Source organism: Carassius auratus, unplaced genomic scaffold (assembly GCF_003368295.1).
Source record: "Carassius auratus strain Wakin unplaced genomic scaffold, ASM336829v1 scaf_tig00217103, whole genome shotgun sequence".
NCBI lineage: Eukaryota > Metazoa > Chordata > Actinopteri > Cypriniformes > Cyprinidae > Carassius > Carassius auratus.
Genome location: NW_020528895.1, coordinates 41868 through 49078, shown reverse-complemented (window position 1 = coordinate 49078; position 7211 = coordinate 41868).

Genomic DNA, 7211 nt, shown 5'->3' with positions numbered 1-7211 from the left:
CTGCAAAGTTGAGGTGTCTTCAGGAACAGGGTTGTGTCTCTGATTTTACAAATATTGGATTGAGATCATCATCAATCACATTTATGGTGCTGCCATTTTAATTTTTTTTTTCTTCAGAAAAAAAAAAAAAGTTAAAAATATAAATATATTAACATGGATGAGGCTATCTTGTATAGTTTCATGACCAGTTGTGGTCAGCAATGGAGTAGCTTTACTTCGTTACTGTAGGGGAGAGTGGGGTGATTTGTGCCGGGGGGAAGTAGTTCCACCCCTTGTTTCTGGAAAACCATTGAAGAAATTGGTCATGTGACCACATAATTTTAAAAAGCCATCCATTTTACTCATCCTCCAAAGAAGAGAAACACATGGCATGAGAGGTAATCACATTTTTAGCTCAAAAAACTGTTTTTTTTTTTCCTTTCAAAGTAAAATTTCTTTGATCAAGGTTTTTTGATTGTAGCGTCTGAACAATTCTAGAAAAGTTTGAAAACATTTCACACGTGTTTTAGTGCTTTACCAGGCTACGCAATGGGTCTATACAGTTAGCATGATGTTAGCTCTTAACTGCTGGATCATGCTAGTTTTTCAAACTTGTGGGCATGGGGTGATTTGTGCCAAAGGGCCTGGGTTAAGTTGTGCCAGTGGCACAACTCACCCCCACTTATGATTATTTTCAACACATTATTAATTTGCAATTGTACATTGCACTCTTGCATTTTAGCACTTAAACTATGTGGCATTCTTAATTTTAGACGAAAACCCATTATGCCAAGCACTTATACAAGGAAGACCAACAGGGCTTCAACTGCTCTTGTGGAGTTGGACAGAGCAGTGAAAGAGATGCAACAGGGAAAAACCATAAGTCAGGTGGCAAGGGAGATGAATATCTGTAGGATGACCTTGAAAAGATTCAGGGAGAAGAAAAAGGGTTGCAATGATTTTGCCAAGTAAGACATGTTCCTGGATCAACATCTTCTGATGATCCTGGATCAACATTATTGTCCAAAAATATAGACTTAACCCAATCCCAACCCCTAAATCTAACCTTACCCATAATTTAGTCCTAAAATCAGTGGGAAATGATAGCTGATTAACAATGGTTTAGAAGCTCCTAATCCTGATTGTAAGCCTAAAAAAGATATTTCCTGAAAAGTTATATCTCACTTCTGATTGGTTGATTGGAATGATGTTCCTGGATCAACAAGGATGTTGATCCAAGAACATGTTGTACTTGGTGAAATAATGCTCGCCAAGAAAAAGATAGAAGTAACAAAGAAAGGGTATAAGAGAACATATCTAAAGTGATGGACAGGTAATCATCAATCATAGGATAACATATTCTCTCTCTCTCTCTCTCTGTCTCTCTCTGTCTCACACACACACACACACACACACACACATTTAAAAAAATAATGAAGGGGTTATCCCTGAAGGTGATGTGCTCAAGAAACTACCCACACTCCAGTTTATATTCCCCTGAAGCATTTACAAGTGGGATGTTAAGTAGTATGCCAAATCCAGACCAGACCTACATACCGACGGGATAATCTGGAGAAGTGAGATGGCCATGCCTCATCAGTGTTTGACTTACCTGCAATTTGTTTAATTTAGCTAACAATGATTTTAGTTTTGAGTTTGCACTGTGTTATTAAAGAGAAGTTTTATTCAGTTTTTAAGTTGCCTAAAGTCACAATAGGATTTAAAAAAATTAGCCTACTAACTTTATCCTTATATGTTACATAATTGACCGATAGCGTTCTATGTATGTCAGGCATATATTACCAAAGCCTCATTTTTCAAGTATCTGTTCTTTCCTGGAGTAGTTTTATTTTGAGTAACTTTGACTCGATCATGATTCTAGACTCTCTCTCCTCCTGCACAGGGTCATGCAGCTGCGAGACTCTTATCAGAGAGTGATCGCTTCTGTGTCCTGCAGTCTGGATAGGCTTTTAGTTAATGTGCATTGATGTTTTTACTATTTTAATTACAGAGATAGACATAGTATGATTTGATTCACTTGCAATATCAATTGCAAAAAAAAAAAGGCAGGATTTTCTGCTATTTATACTACTTACTGCAAATAGTGACAATATCTGCACCTCAATATTGTAGTATGTTATAAAATAGTATGCAATATTAACTTTTACAATCAATAATTTATTAATATAATAAATTTTAATTTAAAATATTAAATGGACGTCATCTTATTGGGACAATAAAGACCTCCTACACTTACCCTAACCCTAACGGATACTTTATTTTCAACTTTTTGATTATTTCCTTCATTTTCTTAAAAATTAAACGCATTTCTGATGTAATTTGAAAAGGGAGAAAAGTTCGTCATTAGACGGATCTGAACCCGGGTCGATCAGGTCAGAAAGAACAAGACAGAGATTTTACCATCTGCATCACTGAAGCAGATCAAGAATCAGATGTCTTTAGTCATTTTTAACAGCTGATTCACACGTTGTGGAGCAAAGTTAGTATAAGTAGCCTCTGTGAACAAGGTTCGCTCGCTATCCTCAATCCTGGTTGTTATTCAAATGCAAGCTGAAAGATATTATTTGACTTTTCAATCTACACCACTGCTTTTACTTCACTACATTTCATAAAACATATGGTTGTGTCTATGTACTTGTCAGGAGATGGCGCTGTAGTCCACATGTTGATACCTATAAAAGGTGTGGAGTAAGAATGGAAGTTGTTGCACCTGCTTCCCCAATCATGTAAATGGCTGGCACTGTTGTATTACTTGTGGGTTTGAATAAACCTTGAAGAAATGAGAAACTGTCTTGTCTTCATGATTACTTGGACTTGGACTTAACAAATTGGCGACGAGGATTTTGCTGTTCTACATGAAAGATGTGTGCTATTGCTTCTTTTCCTACGCCATTCTTACCATGTCCGGGTGAGCCGTCTATTCCTTTTGGCGTCTGGTTAAAGATGTTTGAGAATTACTTACTTGTCATAAATGCATCAGGAGATGACTGGCCAGTTGCAAGAAAGCGAGCGTTGTTTCTTCATTGCTTGGGGACAGAAGGGCAGAGATTATTCAATACTTTACCAAACCAAGCAGAAACAATGGAGGATGCTATTGAGACTTTGAAACTGAGCCGATACTGAGCCGGAGTTTGTTGCATTTTTGTCTTCTGAAATGTCTGCTGTGTCTCCAACTGAATTTGCTCTTGCTTCTGCATCATGCTCAGAAATGACTGCATTACGTGCTCAGATTGTTCACTGGTTTCACAATTCAGTTCAGTTACGATTATCATTATCAACTCAATATCACGATGCGTCACATTGTCAGTTTTCAATATTACTGCACATGGCTACATTTTCATAAACATTTTATATCAAATTTATTTGGCTCAAAATTAACTTTATTTATTTTTTAAACAATTACTTATTTAAAATAAGGGTTCAAGTGTCCAAAAGTGTACAGATAATAGTTGAGGATTTTTTTTCTCAGCATTATTGCAGTTTGATTATTACTGATGAGATCATAGAAAGTGGCCACTTTAACCGGCTGCATTCACACACAGATCTATTTCGATATCAGATGTGTTGTCCTGCTCTGAAAACATAACTGTGTGTACATCAATTTCATATAAAAGTATTTGAAAATGCAAGTGTTTTTAACCGCAGCAGAAACTGAGCTTCAGGACAACAAACACAAAGCGCACTTGAAAGTCTGTATCTAATAGTACTGCTTTCCAAACGACATAAATGAAAGCATATCTGAAGTAAAACACGGCGGTGGAAGCACAGACTGTTAAGTGATGTGCTCGTGTCTCACAGCAGACATTCTGTGCAATGAAGCCCACAGCATCTCTAGCGCACACACGTGCCATATGCGGGAAAATAAACAAGCTCAGAATCGATTCTGAATCGTTGAAGAAAGAATCGCGATGCAATGGTGAATCGATTTTTTTTTCTCCCAACACTAACACACACACACACACACACACACAAACACTCTCTCTCTCTCTCTCTCTCTTTCACACACACACACACACACACACTCTACCTCTCTCTCACACACACACACACACACACACTCACTCTCTCTCTCTCTCTCTCTCTCACTCACACACACACACACTCACACACACACACACACACACACACACACACATGTTTGTTTTTGTGAAAAGTGGGGACATCCCATAGGTGTAATGGTTTTTATACTGTAGAAACTGTATATTCTATCGCCATTCACCAACCCTACCCCTAACCCTAACCCTCACAGGAAACTTTGTGCATTTTTACTTTCTCAAAAAAACTCATTCTGTTTGATTTATAAGCGTTTTGAAAAATGGGGACATGGCTTATGTCCTCATAAGTCACCCTCTCCTTGTAATACCTGTGTCATACCCATGTCATTATACAGAGTTGTGTCCTGATATGTCACAAAAACATGCCCACTCACTCTCACACACACACACACTCACTCTCTCTCTCTCAATTCATATTGCTTTATCGGGATGACATACATAGGTACATATTCATGGAGTGACTGGAACACAGGAGTGTTCTGCTGTATTAGACTGTACAGTGAGTGTACATGTACATGTGTACATGTGTACATGTGTATTTGTCACAGTCTCAACTGATCCTGATCTACACTCGTTACAGACTTGCTCTTCTTCAGGTAACCAGCTCTTTCTGTGTCGTCCTCTCTCTATGGCCAGCTGGTGGTCACTCAGTCTGTACTTGGTCAGTAACTGTCTGTGTGTTATATTCCTGACTGAGAGCAGATAGTCAGTCATACTCTACTCTCTGTTGAGTTTCAGATAACACTGGAGGCGACTTTGGTCTTTGGTTTGTTCTTTCCAATACTGTATGTATGTCTCCTTCTCTTCATTCATAATTTCTTTGATTCTTCCATGTTTTTCAGGATTGGTGATATCGAGTGCTTTGTTAGTCAGCTCTGACACCATTACACAAAGATGACTTTTTTGAGCACTCTTTTTTTTGTGTTTTTAGTGCTTTATAATGAAGAGAATCTTCCGAACTAGAGTTTAAGTGGATCCAGAACTTTAAAACTCTTATTTTAATGATGAGGTTTAGGGGGAGACAGGCGTTATTAGGAGTGTTTCTGTGCACGTGAAGGATGCTTCTGCAGAACTCCACATGCAGAGCTTCTAAAGGGTGTTTGTTCCAGTCTTTATGGCTGGAGATACTCGCTGGGCCCCAGATCTCACTTCCATACAGGGCAATGGGCAGAATCACACTATCCAAGATCTTTGTCCAGATTCTGATGGGGATGTTTATTTTGAATAATTTCATTCGTATAGTGTGCAGTATAAGTAATGTTTTAATTGCCAATTTGAAATTTCCAGAGTTAAAGAGTTAAAACCAGACCAAGATAAGTATAGTGTATGTTGAAGTATGTTGAAGTGTGGTGTTGTTTAAAGTGAATAAATGTTTATGTTCTAGATTTCTGTTTTTTTTTCTGAAATATGATAATTTTAGTTTTTGGGATGTTGACGTCTAAGGCCCAATCATGGCAGTATTTAGTTAAAATGTCAAGGTTGTTCTGGAGACCTTCTGGTGTTTTAGACAGAATTAGTAAGTCGTCTGCATACAGTAAGTATTTGTCCTCTGTGTGGTATAATTGTAGTCCTGGACTGTTTGACTGGTCCAGTAGATCTGTCAGTTCATTGATATATATGTTAAATAAGATCGGGCTGAGGCAGCAGCCCTGTCTCACTCCTCGCTGTTGAGGAAAATACTCTGTCCTTTGCTGCCCAATTTTTACTGCACATTTATTTTGGTTATACTTGTTTTTAATTAAGTCATATATTTTACCCCCTATGCCACTTTGAATGATTTTATAAAACAGTCGTTATGCCAGATGGAGTCAAAAACCTTCTTAAAATCTATAAAGCATGCAAATATTTTTCCATCTTTCTTCTGGTGTACATGTTCATTTATTAGCGTGTGTAGTGTGTGAATATGGTCAGTGGTTCGATGTTTAGGGAGGAAGCCAATCTGAGATTTGCTGATGACATTGTGCTGCTTTAAGAAAGATGAAATCCGAGAGTTAACTATAGAAGAAAACACTTTTCCCAAATTACTGGTTACACAGATCCTTCTGTAGTTATTAGGCTCGGTTTTGTCTCCACTTTTAAAGATGGGAGAGATGAATCCTGTGTTCCAGACCTCAGGAAAAACACCTGAACTCAAAATCAAATTAAAAAGTTTGAGTAATGCAATTTGCAATTCAGGAGAGCTGTTTTTAAGCATCTCGTTCTTTATCTTGTCAGGGCTTTATCTTTATTTTGATTTCTGACATTTGAGGGATTTCAGTTTTTCACTAAGTTCTTGTTGGGTTATTGGATAATCTAGTGGATTTTGGTTGTTTTTGATACATGATTCAAGAGCATTCAATTTTTCAAGTACGTTTAATTGGTTGGGATTATTCAGAGGGTCAGTTTGAGGTGTATAGAGCTTCTCAAAGTAATCCTTCCAAATCTGACCATCTTGTATGGCTAACTCTTGTGGTTTGTCTTGTTCAGACTGTTCCACATGCTCCAGAACTGACCCTGATCAATTGAGTTTTCCATCTTCTGTAGTGTGTTGTTGTAATAGTCCAATTTCTTCTGTCTCACTGTGTTTTTGTGTTGTTTCAGAGCGTAACTCAGAGTGTTTAGAGCGTAACTCTAAGTTGACCGGATCTTTGTGTTTTTGATTTGAAATGAATCGTAGCTCTTGTCTTATTGTTTTACATTCATGGTCAAACCACTTTTCAGAAGGTTTCTGTTTAGCTTTATTTTTGTGTTTATATGTGGTTGTTTCATTTAAATGAGCCTTTTTTGCTATATTTTCAAAAATATCATTAATATGTTTAATTGCTAAATTTATTCCTTTCCAATTATTATCATATGTTGAATTGTTAAATAGTGTAATGGAACTGACAATTTCGTTTGACTTCAATGCTTTAATATATGTTTCAGCAGCACTACGAGTCCATCTCTACCACGGTGTACTGAGCTGAGTTTCCATGAGGGCACTATGATTTCAGAGTAACTTGAAGGACACTGAATGGACACATCTGATCTACACCATGTTTCTGTTAGAATTAGGATGTCAACATTTGTGATGCTATTTACAAATTCTGTGTTTGTGCTTTTTAATCCAAATGTTTTAGAGCACAAACCCTGAATATTACAAAAGCTAATATTTAACATTTTGATATGATCAACGAC